Source organism: Bubalus bubalis, chromosome 11 (genome assembly GCF_019923935.1).
Source record: "Bubalus bubalis isolate 160015118507 breed Murrah chromosome 11, NDDB_SH_1, whole genome shotgun sequence".
Lineage (NCBI taxonomy): Eukaryota > Metazoa > Chordata > Mammalia > Artiodactyla > Bovidae > Bubalus > Bubalus bubalis.
In genome coordinates this window covers 86893798-86913483 of record NC_059167.1, presented here as the reverse complement: position 1 = coordinate 86913483, position 19686 = coordinate 86893798, and the positions used below count along the sequence as shown (strand labels likewise).

Genomic DNA, 19686 nt, shown 5'->3' with positions numbered 1-19686 from the left:
AAGTGACGGGTGATGGATGGGATTGGAACTGAACGCTCTGAGCCACGTGGCCAACACACTGCTCCGAGGAGGACTTGAGCCAGGAGTTAATTTAAAGAAAGGAGTGGAGAGCTCAATAACGCTTCCTACACTGCTCAATTAGTGGAAAGGGCTACTGGGACCTGGAGTTTTCAAGAGCCCCTTAATCATCTTCTGTCTGCCTGACAGTGTGCAGGAGTGTGGCAGAGATAATTGTACCTACCCATTAACAGATGCAATTAAGGCTCTAGGGCCTCTAGCACCCCCTTCTCCAATTAAACAGCAGATGAAGGGCCCATGGGGGTGGCTTTTGAGATGAATCACTTGGAGATGAAAACTTGGAGGCTGGAAGTCTGGATGGAGAGGTGATTAGAGTCCATCAGATCGTGATGGGGAAGGTGAGACCCTGGTCCAATCCCAGCCTGCTCCCTCTTGAGGCCCTCCAGCCATAGACTTGAGGATGAATTAGAGTTCAGCTTCACCCAGAGGAGAGTCAATGTTTGGAACCCACTGACCACCACCTCCAGCCAGCTGCTGCTTCTTTGCCAAAGACACACCCACAGAGTGTTTAGATTCTGGTGAATTCCTGGATAATTAATTTTGTGAGAACTGCGGCTGTCTGGTGTGTTGGTGGCGGGGGGGAGGGGGGGAGCAGGGTGGAGAGGAGTGGAGTGCTAAGAAGACATGCTGCTGTCCTGTAAGGGGTGGGGCGGGGAAGGCAACACCCTTTCCTGGGCATCTCCAATATGCCAGGCGTTGTGCTCCTTCTTGTCTTATAGACCATGTCCTTCAATTTAATCCAAATCCCACAGCCTTGGAGGAAGGACATGCTCTCTCCGTACAGGAGATGGAACAAAGCTTGGGGAATTCAAGTGGTTTATCTAAGATCACAGAACTTGTAGGTGGTGGAACCAGGATTGAACTCTGTTCTATCTAACATCCAAGTTGTTGCTCTCTCCACTATGCCAGGCCCCTTTGAAATCTCAGCGGCCAAGACCGTTTCCCCTGTGTCCCTTCATGCCCCACGGGGTGGACTCAGAGGGACATTTCAGATGTTATTTCCAACTCTCTTCCCCCACCCCCTTCCCCTTGGTGAACTGCTAAGACTCTGTGGTCTCTGAGGGGCCAAGGTAGGACTTGACAGGTGGTGAGTCCTGTGGTGCTGGCCATCATGCTCATTTCAAGCCGAAAGAAAAAAGAAACCCCCCTCCCCCAAACTGTCTCTTCCTGGTCTCTTTATGCATCTCACCCATTACAACTGCTCTGAATCATCATACACGTGCTGATCCTCATTTGCATTCAACATCTCCGCTGGAGCTCCAGGGCAGGGCCCAATTGAGTAGTTCGACTTCTGAGTTTGCACTGAGGAAGCTCTGCTCCTCCTGACCCTCCTAGCGCAAGGGTCCCCCCTGCAGGGGCCCAGATGAAGGCCAGGAGGGGACAGCCTGCATCTGCCCAGGGACCCTGCGGCCCCAGACATGCTGCTGTAGCTCTGTTGCTGCCCTGGGCGCTCAGGGCGTGAGTGATATGTTTCCTAATCCCCAAATCCTCCGTCTTATTTTCCTGGGAAATTTGGATTTTCTCTGTGGCTTCAGTGAGGAGCTATTTCTAGAGAGGAATCAGAATCACTGGGGTGAAATCATCACTAGACTGTGTCAACAGGGGACTGCTTGCCAGTCATCCTGAGGCAGGAGACAGATGGGCCCCCGGAGCAAACAGTTGGCACTGGTTCTCTGCGGACCGATACTCTGAGACTAAAATAGCAGGACAATTGAGGGAGGAGGTGGGGCCCTGCCCAGACAGACGGTAAGAGACCACGTGTGCCTCTTTCTCAAAGTCAGGAGACCTTCTCGACTACACATGCGCAGACAGGCTCCTCAGAGGTCAAAAAAGGAGGGGGCGCCACCCCATAGTAAGTGATGCTAACTACTCACAGGCCTCTTGAGTGGAATCCGTCTTGGTAAGAAATGCGTGTGCACACATGGGAGGGTCCTGAGATAAACCAAATAGGGACTCTGAACCAGGCAAAGCAAAATGATTGGCCAAAGGAAATCTCGGAGAAACACGTAAGTTTAAATTACCCACAGAAGTGATTTAAATTGCCACAGGGGTACAACTCTGAGTCCACTTGTGTGTTTATCCATATGTACTATATTCCTTTCCTCCTAATAAACACTTTACTTGTTTCACTACTTTTCGTCTTTGTGGGAATTCTTTTCCGCAAAGCTGAAGAGCCAGGTCCTTGTCACTGACCACTAGTCTAGCGGTTATGATTTGGTGCTCACACCGCCGGGACCCGACCTCAGTATCTGGCAGGGAACCAAAGCCCTACTTCAAGCTGCTGCAGGCTGAGGCCACCCGAGATCAACCCTTCTTCTGAGGCCTTCCTGGGTAACACCAAGACCCCTGCTGCTTTTCTGGGGCCTAGTGTCTTCTTGAGCTTAGGACTCTCCCAGGTCTGCCTCACTCACTCCAGACTCCCTGGAAGCTCTAACCAGGTAGGGAGAGAAAAGGGGAGGGGCACCCAGCTGCAGCCTGACCCAGGTGAGAAGCCTGCTGCTGTCCGCAGCAGCCACCGGGCATGCGCTGACTGCCAGCGGGAGGGTCTCTGCTGCCCCCGTGACCCCTAGAACACTGCTGCATGTTTAGGGTGGCAACCAATCCTCTCTCCTCCCCTCCTTTTCTTTCCAAACGTTTACCAAAGGTCCACCACGAGTCTGGCTGAGTTCTCGGAGCTGAGGACCACATGATAAACAAGCAAGTTCCCTGTCCAGCTGGAGAGACACTCAGGTAAGCAACACACAGTAAGAAGTCGAGTGTAAGAGTTTTTTTCAGGAGAATGGGGAGCAAAGGCCTCCCTCTGGGAGCAGAGGCAGGGATAATGATCCGGCTGGGGGAGACTGGCCTTTGCGTTCAGTCCTGAAGGCTGACTAGGGCAGGGAGGCACAGATTTTCCAGGAGGAGGAAAAGCCTGAGCCGAGGTGAGAAAGACACAGGGGATGTGGTCTGTCACTGCCACCTGCATGCTGCTGCTTCCACAGCCCCAGAATTGTCAGGGTTTCATAGCGCCAGCCCCAGAGTGGAGGGATGGCCAGGCCTTGCAGATGGCAGCCCACGAGCCAGGTCGGGGCTCTGAAGGGCCGGGAGACACTGAGGCCCCTCCTCCTCTCCACTCTATATTTTGGAGTTGGGGTGGAGAGGCCACAGACACCTGCTCTGGGGTCAGACTCCAGATTCAGGGAGAACCCTCAATCCACACAGCTTGGGTAGGAACGGTCTGGCCAAGATGTCTCTAAGCCAGAGTGAGCACACACAGGTGTGCACGCGTGCATGAGAGCATACACATGCAGAGCTGCGAGGGCCTGGATCCTTTCACTGCTCACCCTTCTCTTCCATGAGCAGATTCCCCTTCACACCACACTGAGCATCACCAACTGACTGATGCCAAACAGATGGTGGGAAAGTGCGCTGGTTCCAAGGGGGGATGGGCGGCAAGGTCATTGCTGACCTTGAGTGAGGGCTGGGCTGCAGGGCAGTGGAAGGACAGTGAATGGCGTCCCTGTCATCCTGGTAGCTCAGCCCAGGCCCTCCTGTCCGGCCACCTGTGTTCAGCTGGGAAGCTGAATCCACGAGGTTAAGTCTCCCCACATCCGGCCTCACAGTTTCCTTCTCTTTCCTCTTTTCTTTCTTAAATTTAAACCTTCTGCTTGCTTCCTTCTCTCCTCTTCTCTATCCTTTGTGGGTGGTGGGGGAGGGTGGGGAATGGGCCGTGAGAAAGAAAAAACGTGGGAGCCCTGACTTTCAGAAGCTGGCCTGACGCCCACAGCAGAGTTGGGTTATACGCCTGTTAGGTATGAACGATTTCACAGAACACTGGCCTCCAAGTTGACTCTGAGATCAAGATAAAATGAGATGAAGCAAGGCCACTTGGTAATTTTGTCTAAGACTTGAGACTTCCCTGGTGGTTCAGTGGTTAACTTTCACTGCAGGGGGCACAGGTTCTATTCCCAGGTTGGGGCACTAAGATCCCACATATGCTGCACAGTGTGACCAAAAAAAAAAAAAAAAAAAAAGATACAGAGACCAAACTTATGGTTGCCAGGGAGAGAGAATGGAGGTAAGGGATAGCTAGGGATTTTGGGATCAACATGTACATTCTGCTATATTTAAAGTGGATAAACAACAAGGACCTACCATAACAGGGAACTCTGCTCAATGTTATGTGGCAGCCTGGATAGGAGGGGAGTTTGGAGGAGAATGGATACATGTATATGCATGACTGAGGCCCTTTGCTGTTCACCTGAAGCTATCACAACATTGTTAATCAGCTATACGCTAAGTTAAAAGTTAAAAAAAAAAAATTGTCTAAGACAAAAACAAAGTCATTCTGTGCTGTGCTGTGCTTAGTCTCTCAGTCGTATCCGACTCTTTACGACCCCATGGACTGTAGCCTGCCAGGCTTCTCCGTCCGTGGGGATTCTCCAGGCAAGAATACTGGAGTGGTTTGCCATGCCCTCCTCCAGGGGCTCATCCCAGGAATTGAACTGGGGTCTCCTGCATTGCTGGTGGGTTCTTTACCAGCTGATCTACCAGGGAAGGCCTGCCACCCAACAATACCCCCACTCTTGGCCAAGGTGGGTGACTGCTACTTCTTTACCAATGTCAGTTTTCTTCATTCTAGTCTCCCCTCCCCATAGATGAGAGTCACTGAAATAGTCATAGAAGAGCCCTACTTTTTGAAGCCATTGATCTAGAGCAAGGCTCATTTCCTGAGACCCTCTACTAAGTCACCCCACCACAGCTCAGTGCTATGGTGGGTTCTTTCTAAGACCCTCCAGTGGGAATAACGCCCCAGGATTCCCCACGGGGATACTCTCCCTCTCTATCATGAGGAACAGACTCAGCTGGGTTAATTGTAGATGTCTTCCTGGTGGGCTTTGGCTGAAGAGCATCAACAGAATTGGAAGTTCCAGCCAAGATTCAGCTGAGAACCACCACCTTAGATCAGGACCGTCACTCAGTGCAGTAACAGTACACGCATCTTTCACAGGATGAGCCCCAGGTCCTGGTATTTATAACCCCACCCCCAGGTGATTATTCTGTGTGTCCTGGATTGTGAACGATGAGTGACGAGTCACTTTAAGGAACCGGAGTGTAGTCAGAAAAGCAATGTCTGTGAAGCCTTGCACTCGGGTCCTGCACCGGGTGCTCGGCTCCTGTGAGCTTCGTGTGTTTGCTTCTGTGCCTTATTCATTTTGCTGTCCCTCTTAATAAACGGCTGTCGAAGGAACACCGATGCTGCTGATGGGAAGCCGCAGATCATGTCAAATGCAACACATCTCAGAGCGTGCCACCGTTTTTCTCCCCAAACCATCCTTCCCTCCATCTCAGTGTTCTCTCGGTCACTAAGGTTACAGCCCAGAGTCCGAGGCTCTCACTCATCCCACGGCCCTGCCCCCTCCTCTTGCAGGATCTTGTGACCCTCCTTCCTTTCTGATTCTCAGGCCAGTGGTGGTTTGGGACTCGCAGCCTTCCCTATTCAGTTCATAATCTCCAAGTTAGCTCTTTCTAGAACTTGGCCTGACCATGACACACCCCCAGCTCAAACACCCTCCATGGACCCTCATGCATGCATGCATGCTCAGTCACTTCAGTTGTGCCCAGCTCCTTGTGATCCTATGGACTGTAGCCTGCCAGGCTCTTCTGTCCATGGGATTCTCCAGACAAGAATACTGGAGTGGGTTGCCATGCCCTCCTCCAGGGGATCTTCCTGACCCAGGGATCCAACCTGTGCCTCCTGCATCTCCTGCATTCCAGGTGGATTCTTTGCTCACTGAGCCACCTGGGAAGCCTCCATGGATCCTTATCACCTCCTAGTAATGTTCAAGCCCTTATCTTGACTTACAAGGCTTTCCATAATTTAGTCCCACCTCACACACAAATATACTTTAATGAAGTGTTCTCCTTAGGTCCAAAACATCCTTCATGTTTTCAAGTCATACTTTGCTTATGTTGATCCAGCTGCCTGGCATGCCCTTCCCACCACTTTTTCTAAATAAATCCTACTTATCATTCAAATTCCAGCTTAAATGCTACTTTCTCCATCTCTGATCACCTCAACCAAATGAAGCTACTGACCCTTTGTCATCTCTTAAAACCATCCTCCTCATTTGTGACTTCTTATCATACACTGAACTGAATTGTGCCTCAATTTCTTCATGTACATAATGGGGATAATGTCATAGAGTTATGATGAGGATGAAATGAGATAATCACACAAGTAGAATGCCTCACACAGAACCTGACAGAAACAATAGTTAGTATCACTGTAATAACTGTTTTTGTTGTTGAACAAGGTTGAACTCTCCCGGAGCAGGTGTCTTAGTTTCTGTGGGCATACAGTTCACCTGGGCATCTTGTTAAAATCCAGGTACGGTTCGGGAGGTCTGGGGTGCACCTGAAAGCCTGTATTTCTTTCCTTTTTATTTTTGGCTGTGCCACATGGCATACGGATCTCAGTTCCCCAGCCAGGGGTCGAACCCATGCCCCCTTCAGTGGAAGCATGAATTCCTAACCACTGGACAGCCAGAATTCCTAGAGCTTGCATTTCTAACAAGCTCCCAGATGGCACAAAAGCTGCTTGTACGAGGACCACACTTGAAATAGCAAAGTCCGAGAGGGCAGGGTTTGTGTCTTGGGTAACAATATCTTTCTCACAGAATCTGGCATGGATTCCTGCACAGAATAGAGGCCTCATCATTTTTAAAAATGAATGCATCCTCTTGGTAGTGGTAGGAATGAGACTGCAGAGACAGCCCCCTTACTCAGAAGCTTGCACACACACCCACTCCACCCCAGTGACTCTAACCTTGCGTGGGACTGAGATTTCCCAGGGGCCCAGCTGCTGTGCTTCAGAAATCAGTGCTCTGAGATGGAACGGCTGTGTGCTACCCTTATAGCCCTGATTAATTCCCTCCCTTTGTTTGCCTCATTATCGTGATTAGGTTCTGCCTGTAGCATAGCAACGGCTAATTGTAGGCTGGTTGCAGAGTGCATAATTCCCGCTATTAAAATTTTATCGAGGCTTAATTGTGCTCCTTTTTTTGCAGCAGCGAAGCTTCAAAGTTTCAGAAAAGAAGGGATGTGGTTAGTGGGAGCTGATGATTTTTTAATCTTAGCAAGCTCTGGAAAGCCTGGCTCTGCAATCGCATTGACCTTGAGATGATTTCCCGCGGCCAGAAAGAAGCCCATCATTTATTTATTAACCCTCCAGAAGGTCTGCACACAATCCCCTGTGGCCAGGCAGAAAGAATATTATGGGTCAAATGCCATTACAGAAAGCCCCAGAGAGAAAAGACCAAACTATTTGGCCATGTGGGCATTTGGGCTGGAGAGCAGCAGTTTGTACACGGCCGTGCTGCGACATGTTACTCCGCACACAGTGCCACATGGCCACTCAACGGCCTTCCAAAATCAGCAGCAGAATTGAGACTTTGAAAACAGTTTTCCAGGAATTCAAGTGCCAAAGCGCCCCAGCTGTGTGTAATGGGAGGTGAAAAGAGGTGACCCCATTAGCAGGTACTTTCTACAAAGGCTTTTCAAGCCCACGTGATCACCAGCAGCACCAGGAGCTCATTAGAGCAGCACGCTTCCGGGCTCCAGCTCAACTTACTCATCAGGAATGAGGAGGTGGGCTGAAACTCACTCCTCAGGTAATGCCCATGCTGAGTCACTTTGGGAATCACTTACCTGCAGTTGTAAGGGACTGGAAAATGTCTAAAAGCCAGTAAAACAACTGACATCTGTGCATTAGGGTGAGGGGTTCAGTGTGTACCAGTGGTGTCCCACTCTGTGACCCCATGGACTGCAGCCCAGGATGTCCATGGGATTTTCCAGGCAAGAATACTGGAGTAGGTTGCCGTTTCCTCCTCCAGGGGATCTTTTTTTGCGGGGTGGGGTAGGGGAGTGGGGAGTGTCCACTTAGTCTGCTGCTGCTGCTGCTAAGTTGCTTCAGTCGTGTCCGACTCTGTGTGACCCCAGAGACGGCAGCCCACGAGGCTCCGCTGTCCCTGGGATTCTCCAGGCAAGAACACTGGAGTGGGTTGCCATTTCCTTCTCCACCACTTAGTCTACTTAGCTCAAATTGGAACCATAAAGCCTGATGGTGCCAGATGATCTAAGTCAGTGGTTCTCCAACCACAGAGTGCATCAGAACTACCTGGAAGTCTTCTTAAAACACAGATTGCTGCTCCCTACATCCTGAAGTGTCTGATCCATTAAGTCAAGAGTGAGGCTGAGCCTCTGCATATTTAACAAGCTTACAGAGATATGCTGCTGCTGCTGCTGTAAGGACAATACTTTGAGGACCACTGCCCTCAATGATGCTCCAAACTTGGACCAAATATGTCTCTCTGAAAAGGGCTGAGTTGTGTTTCTTGATCCTCACATTATAGACTGTTGCTTTATGTGATGACTCTGTGCTTGTGTCTTAGACACCAACCTGTAACCCAGAAACAGAGATATTTGTAATCAAGCTTTGGCCTGAGGCGTTATGAAGGAGGAATTGAATCCAGGGGTCTTGGATTTAAACATGCTGAATCCAGATGGACCCACACTCTTTTATCATTATTAAGTCAAACAAGGCTTTTAAAAGGAGGTGAGATTTGGGGCACTGCTTAAATGAAAGGCAAGGAGTTATTTGATGAGCTGATTTCAAGCTGGAAAAGACTTTAGATAGGGTTCAAAAATGGAATGGCAGTGAATGAGTGGAAAATAGTGCACATTTTATAGAGGGGAGATAAATGGGAGGGGGTGGTAATGGTAAAAAGGGGAAAATCAGAGGAGCTTTCAAGCAGGGGTTGCAATTCAAAAACCTTCAGAGGCCAGACAGATAATAGAAATGAATGAGGTAGACAATTCAAATTAGAAGCTGTGATTCCAATTTAAATAAGAACATGGGGAGGGGGAACATGGTAGACGGCAAAGGCCTAGCCCTTCTAGAAGGGGAGCCTCAATTCTGCTCTTGCCTGTTGTTGCCAGGGAAGAATGTAGGCCCAGGAATGGTTTGCTGTTTTGAATTTTCAAGAGACGCTGGGAATCTGAATTCTAATATGGAATTTGCCAACTTGTAAAAACTGAGCTCCGGGGTGTCTCTGGTGGTCCGGGGTGTCTCTGGTGGTCCGGGGTGTCTCTGGTGGTGGGGTGTCTCTGGTGGTCCGGGGTGCTCTGGCGGTCCGGGGTGTCTCTGGTGGTCCGGGGTGCTCTGGCGGTCCGGGGTGTCTCTGGTGGTCCGGGGTGCTCTGGTGGTCCGGGGTGTCTCTGGTGGTGGGGTGTCTCTGGTGGTCCGGGTGTCTCTGGTGGTCCAGCAGTTAAAACTTCACCTTCCGTTGCAGCTGTTGTCAGCTGCATCCCGTGTCGTAGCCCACATGCCTTGTGGCCAAAAACCAAAACACAAAATGCAAACAGCATTGTAACAAATTCAGTAAAGACTTAAAAAATGATTCACATAAAAAACTTTAAAAAAATTAAAAAATACTGAGCCCCAGTCAAAACATGCTTGTGAGCTATTCATTTATAACACAGGTTTAAAGACTTCAGTTCCTACTTCCTAGATCCTAATTCATGGGAAGGCTTCTGCAGGTAGTTGGCATGTTTTTTGGTCTTCTAGGGTGAGGATTAGCTATAAGGAGAGAAAAAGAAAAAGAGTAAGAAGGGGTAGAAAGATGAAAACAAAGGAAAACATTGTAAAAAGAAGGAATCTACTATTAGAAGTGACCTATGGCACCCCACTCCAGTACTCTTGCCTGGAGAATCCCAGGGACGGGGGAGCCTGGTGGGCTGCCGTCTATGGGGTCACACAGAGTCGGACACGACTAAAGTGACTTGGCAGCAGTAGCAGTCCTGTACATGGGAGAAGGCAATGGCACCCCACTCCAGTACTCTTGCCTGGAAAATCCCATGGACGGAGGAGCCTGGTAGGCTGCAGTCCATGGGGTCCCTAAGAGTCAGGCATGACAGTGACTTCACTTTCACTTTCCACTTTCATGCATTGGAGAAGGAAATGGCAACCCACTCCAGTGTTCTTGCCTGGAGAATCCCATGGACGGAGAAGCCTGGTAGGCTGCAGTCCGTGGGGTTGCACAGAGTTGGACACGACTGAAGTGACTTGGCGGCGGCGGCGGTCCTGTACATAAAGAATATATCACTTCTACAGCATCCCTGATGTGGTAGACTGTTAATTTGGTGGCCCTTGTGGAGTTTCCTCCCACAGTGACTCTGGGCTTGGCCAATGGGTCATTAGAAAGCCTGATCCCAGCAAAGTCTTGATAAGTCCTCATGCATTGGAATGCTTATTCTTGGGATCCAGCTGCCATGTGGAAAGACCAGGTCCCCACTTTTCAGCCATCCCTGCCAAGGTGCCAGGCAGGTGGATGAAACCATCTTGGACAGTCTGACTGCAACTACATAAGACCTCAAGAGAGACCAACAGAAGACTCTCTAGCTTACCCTCAAATCAGAGTTGTGAGAAATAATGGTGGTTGTTCTAAGCCACTAAGTTTTGGAGTGAAGATCTTCTGTGACTTATGGTGGATTGTGCATCCTGACAAACCCATCACAGATCTAGAATATCATAAGTTGAAAATGTGTTTTAAATATATCTAACCTACAAACATAGCTTTACCTGGCCTACCTTTAAATTGCTCAGAACACTTATATTAACTGATAGTTGGGCAAAATCATTGTCAAGAATGTTAAATATCTGATGTAATATGTTGAATACTGGACTGAAAGTGAGAACCGTAATGGTCGTGAGGGTATAGAATGATTGTCAGCGTATTGATTGTCTAGCTCGGGTCTCAGGACTGACTAGGAGCTGTGGCTCACTGCTACTGCCCAGCTTCACCAGAGAGTATCCCTACTATATATCACGAGCCTTGAAAATGAACAGAATTCAAAATTCTAATTAGGCTTATACTGAGTGTGTATCACTCTCCCACCTTGGTAAAGTCACAGCATCGTAAGTCAGGAACCATCTGTACTTGGTTATTCATGAAAATTAATGGAGACACCTAGTGAGCAGTTGGCCTATGAATCATATATGATTCTGCGGTAGCATAAAAAGTAAATATTTGGTCTTCGTCTCTGGTTCCTAGCATAGAACTCCTAAAACCCTTGGAATCTCCTGAATGATAATGTCTTTTGTATACTAATGAGATGACTGGAGACTGGGGTCTCAACATAGCTTCAGGATGGGGACTGGTCACCAGAAAGACCGAGGCATGATTAGAAGGTTGGAATGTGGAACCTTAACCCATCCAACCTCTGAGGAAGGAAGAGGGGCTGGAGACTGAGTTTCATCACCAGTGGCTGATGGTTTAGTCAGCTATGTCTCCATGCACACCCATCCCTAACCCTGTGCATCTCTTCCATTTGGCTGTTCCAGAGTTCTAGCTTTTATAATAAACCAGAAAACAAGTGTTTTCCTGAGTTCTGTGAGCTGTTCGAGCAAATCACCAAACCTGAGAAGGGGGTCATGAGAACCCCTGATTTATAGCTGGTTGGTCAGAAGGATAGGTGGCCCAGGACTCATGATTGGTGTATCAGGCAGTCACGTGGAACTATGCCTTTAACGTGTGGGGTTTGACGCCAAGTGAATCACACTTGAATTGTTGGACACCTAGTTGAGGATCTGAAAATTATAGAGATTCTGTTTGGCTGGAAGTAACAGAACATCTGATAAACAGTGACCTAAACAAGTAAGAGATTTATCATGCTCGTGGCAGGAGAAATAAACTTTTAATCATTGGTCAAAATCAGCTGCAGAGACTAAGGAACTTCAACTGATGTGGCACATTGACATCCACCCTAAAAATGGGGTTTTGACTAGTAAGGAGGAAAGAGGAATGGATATATATTTCACAGTGTCCCCCACTGCTAGAAAAAAACAAATGTGTTTCAAACACATTTCATGATTTCCTCCTCCTCATTATACCAGCCCAGCAGCCCGTACACCCAGCCTGTACATCACATCTATCCTATGCTCCAAGGATGAGGTCTCTGTCTTGATTTAATGGCTCAGCATTTTGTATTTGTCTCTTTGTGTTTTTGTTTGGGGAGTGGCAAATGAAGCTTAGAGACTGGTTTGTCTTTGCCAGCAATTTATTTAGCACAGGTTCACTGTGGGAATTATAATTTCACAAGCCAATAGCATCCAGGATCTTGTCTCTTAAGAAGCCAACAAAGAAATAACACATTCCAAACAAATGCTAGATTAATCATACTGTTGTTTCAGGCAAGGGGAGATGACAGAAATAAAGTCCAAGTACAGTTCGAGGTGTACCTTTCTATGAGCTGGGGTTTCTAGGGAGAGCTGGCTTTGTCAACTGAGAGCTGACATCTAGCTACCAGTGCAAAAATAAAAGTCCTTTGCGGCTCGAGCAGGTTACTAGGAAACAGAGGCGTCTGCTGCTGGGCAGGCTAGGCTGCTCCGAGGGTTATCACTCCAGGGACTGTGGCAGGGCTTGCACCACTGCGCACAAGGAGTGCCTCCCTGAGGCAGGAACAGGCGTCTCTTCTCTTCCTGAGACTGCCACTCGGCTTAACACCCTGCCAAGCCAGAGTAGCCTGGGTATGTAGGAGCGAGTGTCTCAAAATCTTGGGAGAGCTAGATCAGCAAAGGGTGGCTTTACCCAGACCTGAACTCTCCACTACAACGCCTGCTATTTATATTCTAAATATCCCCTTGATATAGCTGCTTCTCCACTTGTTCTTACTGATAGGCTCCCAGCAGGGCCTTCAGCAGCGACTAAGTGCCTCATCCGCTGACAACAGATGAGATGATGACATCCTGATATGGCTTCCTTACTTCATTCTGGTATCAAAACCACTTCACCACTAAAAAAACCACTTTTTAAAAATCTTTGCCATATCAGATCAGATCAGATCAGTTGCTCAGTCGTGTCCGACTCTTTGCGACCCCATGAATTGCAGCACGCCAGGCCTCCCTGTCCATCACCAGTGGGTTCAAATAATTCCACTTGTCATAAACAAGTGGCTTGGAAATTGTATCAAACCAATACTCAATGGTCTGGTTCCAGGCTGTTTGATTTCATAAGAAGCTGATTGACCTTGAAGTTGATCCAGTCCACTGATAACATCACTACTGATAAGAGATCCCAGGGCAATCAACTTTAGATTTGAAGCAATGGCAACGAGCAGACATTTTCAAATGGGCATACTGTCTGCCAACGTTAGCTAACTTTCAGGATTTTGGATCACAAAAAAAGAGACCATAGAAGGAGCTAAAAATAAAGTCTGTAGTTCACAAAGTTAGCCTGTGGCCATTTCATGAGTTAGAAGTGCCTTGGAAGGAGTGGGAGGAAAGCAATAAAAAAAATGAGATTGAAACTCACTCATTTTCTTTTCAGCAGCTTCTTGGGAGGGAGGAAATGAAGCTGAATAAGACAAGAAAATCACAGAACTTAGACTTGGCAGTGCTCTTAGAAATCAATTATCTAAACTTTCACCCGATTGTAAATAATAGCTAACATTTATTGAATATTGACTACAAGCCAAATATTATACAAAATAACTGACTTGATTTTTATTATCTTTTTTAAAAATTAATTAATTAATTAGGCTGTATTGGATCTTAGTTGCATCTTGCAGGATCTTTTCCTTGCGACGAAAAAACGGCACACGGACTCTAGTTGGCGGCTCTTGGGCTTAGTCGCTCTGCTACATGTGAGATCTTAGTTCCCCGGCCAGGGATGGAACCCAACTCCCCTGCATTGCGAGGTAGATTCTTAACCACTGGACCACCAGGGAAGTTCCTTGATTACTTTAATTCTACCCTTGAAAGTGAAAGTCACTCAGTCATGTCCGACTCTCTTCGACCCCATGGACTGTAGCCCATCATGTTCCTCTGCCGTGGAATTCTCCAGGCAAAAATATTGGAGTGGCTAGCCATTCCCTTCTCCAGGGGAATCTTCCCGACTCAGAAATTGAACCCGGGTATCCCACATTGCAGGCAGATTCTTTACCCGCTGAGTCACCAGGTAGGCCTGATTCTACTCTTACCAAGTTTCTAAAAGGTAGCATAATTTTAATATCTGTCTTACAGGCATCAAATTAAGCAACTTATTCAAGGCCACAGTGAAAAGAAGCTGGACCAGAATTCCTGGATGTGTACTGCCTCCTCCTTCGTTCTCTCTGTCCCATCCCCTGACAACTTCTGCCTCTTCTAGCTCTCTACCCCTCCAGATGCCTCATTCCTGCTTGGAAAGCTGTGTTCTCAAACACTCATCCACGTATTAAGCTGACATCTGCTTCTCTGGAACTTGCGTCGTCTGTCTGCCCACCAGAGTAGCACATAAGCCAGTCCCTCTGCCCTCTGATAGTCCTTCCAGTGTCTGCACTCCTGAATCATGCATCCTTGGCGCCTTTTCTTCTCCAAGCTAAAAGTCTACAACTGCTGTACCTCTTCCCCGTGATACCTTCCTACATGCTGTGCTTCTTCCCCTATGTATAGTGCACTCAGACTACAAATTCAAACTTCTGCAGACGCCAGACCAGTAATGAAAATAAACAGAGCAGCAGGCCAGGTACAGCAAGTCACGTGAGCTTCTCATTTTTTATTTTTCCACTTTTCATAGAGACAAGGATACTGAAAAGTTTTTCTCTGAAAATTCAGTGATAAAGGCAACTAACCCTCCATCTTGCTATGTGGGGACAACAAGGGATGGTAAGCACTGTGGAAAAATGCCAAGCGAATGCATGATCTAAAGAAAGCAGTGTTCAGGTCCAGCCAGGTGTTGTCATAAAGGATGGTGCCAGAGCTTCTGAACTTTTTCAAAAGCTGCTGGAAGCCTGGGTTTCTATTTGAAAGATTCTGACTTTTTTCAGATCAGTTTTTTCTTTTTCTCTTTTGTTCTTTTCTACAGCATTCTATAAGCCAAACACAGTGTATCTGTAGGCTGGATCCAGCCCCTGGGCTGCTGGTTTACAACTGCTCTGGTTGCTTATCAGTTAGACCCCAGACTTTGATGAAGTCTGGCCAGTCCTATGGACAGTGGGATCCTCACCTCGCTTGACCTAAATACCATGCTTCTAGGAATGCAAGCTAAATGTGCAGTACCTTTCCTAGCCGCTGTGTCACATCCTTTAAGTTCACATGGAACTCCTGGCCAAGTGAGTAACTTCAAGTCTTCATGTAAAGGGTGGCCCAGCCTACCTCTTCATCCAACTTGTGCAACTGAAACTGTTTGGTGTCATGTTCAGGGACCTCAAGAGCTCTGGTCCTTTATGTCTCAATGCAGAAAGAATTCAGCAAGAGGCAAAGTGATAGACAAGAGGTGATTTATTAGAATAGAACCCTTGAGAGGCTTACAAGCAGGCCGATGAGAGGATGTCACACCCCAAGAACTTACTGGGCTACAGTTTTATAATCAAAGTAAAAGTGGGGAGAGGGAGAAGAGCTTTTGTCTTTCTTGAGTAGATGTCATGTTTCCATCATCGGGTCCTCCTTCAGGTTGGGCAGGAGAGTTTTCTTGTCCCTATGTGGTCAAGCTAGGTCCACAAATTGTTGTTTTTATATGTGCAGAGAGCATGTCCTAGGGATCATTAACTTGCTGAGCTCACTGGGCCGTATGTGGGTCTCATGCCGCACTGCTTTATTGTCTTGGGGTATGTCTCGTGCTTCCGTTGCATAATTTTGTTGCTAAACAAGCCTGCTTTCTTGAGTAATCATTCACTTACAAGGGTCTCCCTTGTTTTTTCTATTTACAATCCCACAGTGGAAACAGTGTCAGACTTTATTTTTCTGGGCTCCAAAATCACTGCAGATGGTGACTGCAGCCATGAAATTAAAAGACGTTTACTCCTTGGAAGGAAAGTTAGGACCAACCTAAATAGCATATTCAAAAGCAGAGACATTACTTTGCCAACAAAGGCTCGTCTGGTCAAGGCTATGGTTTTTCCTGTGGTCATGTGAGACCACATGTGAATGTGAGAGTTGGACTGTGAAGAAGGCTGAGTGCCGAAGAATTGATGCCTTTGAACTGTGGTGTTGGAGAAGACTCTTGAGAGTCCCTTGGACTGCAAGGAGATCCAACCAGTCCATTCTGAAGGAGATCAGCCCTGGGATTTCTTTGGAAGGAATGATGCTAAAGCTGAAACTCCAGTACTTTGGCCACCTCATGCGAAGAGTTGACTCAATGAAAAAGACTCTGATGCTGGGAGGGATTGGGGGCAGGAGGAGAAGGGGATGACAGAGGATGACATGGCTGGATGGCATCACTGACTCGATGGACGTGAGTCTGAGTGAACTCCGGGAATTGGTGATGGACAGGGAGGCCTGGCGTGCTGCGATTCATGGGGTCGCAAAGAGTCGGACCCGACTGAGCGACTGATCTGGTCTGATCTGATCTGAGTGGGATTAACTACTTAATCACCTATTTTGTTTCTTTACTCTTTTCCTATAACAATGATATTTTGAACCTCAATGCCTGACTGCATTCCTCCCTGTTGGTCCCCATTCTGTCTTGGAGAGTTTTGTTTGTTTCTCTCCGCCTTTGTGTGCAACTTTGACCAATGCTCCTTCCAGGAAATCACCAACTCCTGATACCCAGATGAACTCTGACCCATCCTGAAGGCATTGATTAAAAATATTGGCTAGAAATATGGAGCTCCAAGGCACCCCAAATATCACCAATGCACTAATAATACTCCTTAGCTTAAGAATGGAAGGAAACTAGCCTGTGTTAAGCACCTGCTCTGAGCTCAAGCCTGCCGGCTCCTTTGTCCTCACTTCCCACCCATTATAGAGACCCCTTCTGCAGCTCTGCTGCTGTGTCCAGGAAGAACCCCCAGGCTTCACTCCATATCATGAAGTCTGAACTCTCAGCTCTGGTCTGGAATTCCCAGATTGGTTCCTGATTGAACTATTGAACTGTGTATTTGGGTGTGGATCTCAGCCTCAGCTCTGGATGTACATCCACACTCGACAGCTAGAGGCTCAGTGTGGCCCAAGCCCAGCACCCATCTTGGGCACCCTGCCCTTTGCCTGTGCCTGAGACTGGGGTCTTGCTTGACCAGGGGGTACACACTGTGCCAGGCATTGTCCTTGGCACTCTAGCATCTATGATCTCACTTAATGGTGAGTCCACTTACTCCCACTGCCATCTGGCCCATATTTTCAGCTAACCTTTTTTGATTATCAGGGAATTTGTATTATTCATGCTCTTCCTGCCCCCTCATTATTATGACTAATTGCAGGCAGGGCACTGAGCTGTTCACCCACCTGCACAAAGCCAGCAGCACATACTTACTCAGATTCCTTCTCTTTTTGTGAAATAGCTTACTGTTCTCATCTATCAAATGGGGTGGTTTTGAGGGATCTATTAATAGATGTTAAACATTTATAACAGAGCCAGACGTGTCGTGGGCACTTATGAATGTTAGCTTGAAGGAGTAGCAATTGAAGAACTCATGCTGGCTACCTCCTGATCTAGCCCCCAGTAGCCAAACAGGGGGCACCCCCTTCCCTAAGGGAATGTGACTAATCCCCTACCACCACCATGGTCAGCAGCAGGCACCCCAAGTTGGTTTTCTGACAAAGGGAAAGGATTGGTTTAAGCCATTCACATGGCCCAGAGGACAGCCCCTGGGAGACACAGGCCTGATTCTTGCCTCTGTCAATTACTTGTTGCGTAACTTTGGAGCAGTTGTTTACTTTCTCTGAGCACGAGTTCTCCATAAAGAGAGAGCACTAGTATGTAGCTCACAGCACTGTGGTTGGGATCAAATGAGATTTAGAGTAAAACCCTAGGCACACAGTAGGCACTTGATATGGTGCTGATGACAAAAATACCGAGGCAGACACTGCCTTTGGGCCTTCCCAGTGAGCAAAAGTAGCCTTCTTTTTCTCCTGCCAGGTTTAAAAAAATTGAATTACAGACTTATTGTTTGGTTGTTGCAAAAAAAAAAAAAAATTCAAACTAACAATACAGGCATTTATAAAGTGAAAAAGTTGGAGTTTTCTGCACTCCAATTCTACCTCTCCTGAGAAAGCCACTATTAACTATTTGGGATGTGTGCCCTTGCTGACATTTTTCTAGACACACACACAACATGCATTATTTTTATAGCAACATTCGCATCATCCTGGACATACTCTTCTGCAACTTCTTTCTCTTTCAAGCAGACTTTCATAGACATTTTTCCAAGTCAGAGTATATGGGCTTATCCAGTGTTACAAACTTAATCATGTCTCCCCAAATTCATATATTGAAGCCTTAGCACCCAGTCCCTTAAAATGTGACTGTATTTGGAGATAAGGTCTTTTTAAAAAATGTAGTTAAAATGGGTCATTACTGTGAGCCCTAACCCAATATGACTAGTGTCCTTTTAGGGAGAGGAGATTGAGACACAGAGGTTCAGGCACGTGTACAGAGAGAGAGCCGTGTGGGCACACAGTGAGAAGGCAGCCACCTGCAAGCCCAAGAGAGATGCTTCAGAAGAAAGTGATCTGCTCACACCTTAATCTTGGACTTCTAGTCTCCAGAATTTTGAGAAAATAAATTTCTGTAATTAGGCCACCCGGCCTGTGGCGTTTATTGCAGCAGGGCTAGTAAACTTACACATCCAGTCTTTCATAAGATACATAGTATTCCGTTTTATGGATGGTATAAAAAATGTGTTTGTTGATGGACTTTTAGGTTGCTTACCATTTTATGCTCTTAAATCTATATGCAGGTCAGGAAGCAACAGTTAGAACTGGACATGGAACAACAGACTGGTTCCAAATTGGAAAAGGAGTATGTCAAGGCTGTATATTGTCACCCTGCTTATTTAACTTCTATGCAGAGTGCATCATGAGAAACGCTGGACTGGAAGAAACACAAGCTGGAATCAAGATTGCCGGGAGAAATATCAATAACCTCAGATATGCAGATGACACCACCCTTATGGCAGAAAGTGAAGAGGAACTAAAAAGCCTCTTGATGAAAGTGAAAGTGGAGAGTGAAAAAGTTGGCTTAAAGCTCAACATTCAGAAAACAAAGATCATGGCATCCGGTCCCATCACTTCATGGGAAATAGATGTGGAAAGAGTGGAAACAGTGTCAGACTTTATTTTTTTGGGCTCCAAAATCACTGAAGATGGTGACTGCAGCCATGAAATTAAAAGATGCTTACTCCTTGGAAGGAAAGTTATGACCAACCTAGATAGCTTATTCAAAAGCAAAGACATTACTTTACCAACAAAGGTTTGTCTAGTCAAGGCTATGGTTTTTCCAGTGGTCATGTATGGATGTGAGAGTTGGACTGTGAAGAAGGCTGAGCACCGAAGAACTGATGCCTTTGAACTGTGGTGTTGGAGAAGACTCTTGAGAGTCCCTTGGACTGCAAGGAGATCCAACCAGTCCATTCTGAAGGAAATCAGCCCTGGGATTTCTTTGGAAGGACTGATGCTGAAGCTGAAACTCCAATACTTTGGCCACCTCATGAGAAGAGTTGACTCATTGGAAAAGACTCTGATGCTGGGAGGGATTGGGGGCAGGAGGAGAAGGGGATGACAGAGGATGACATGGCTGGATGGCATCACTGACTCGATGGATGTGAGTCTGAGTGAACTCCGGGAGTTGGTGATGGACAGGGAGGCCTGGCGTG

General features: G+C 47.2%; 1 long non-coding RNA gene across 3 annotated transcripts; it reads left to right on the top strand.

The window, feature by feature from the left end:
• Positions 1 to 690: 690 nt before the first annotated feature.
• Positions 691 to 7503, top strand: LOC123328196. 3 transcript variants are annotated; one of them, XR_006542983.2, is made up of 4 exons: positions 691 to 2084; positions 2723 to 2808; positions 6375 to 6448; positions 7128 to 7503. It is a non-coding gene; the product is annotated as an uncharacterized LOC123328196 (long non-coding RNA). The 3 variants fall into 3 exon arrangements; XR_006542984.2 differs by lacking the exon at positions 691 to 2084 and adding an exon at positions 2097 to 2516; XR_006542982.2 differs by lacking the exon at positions 691 to 2084 and having other exon boundaries at positions 2570 to 2808.
• Positions 7504 to 19686: the final 12183 nt, after the last annotated feature.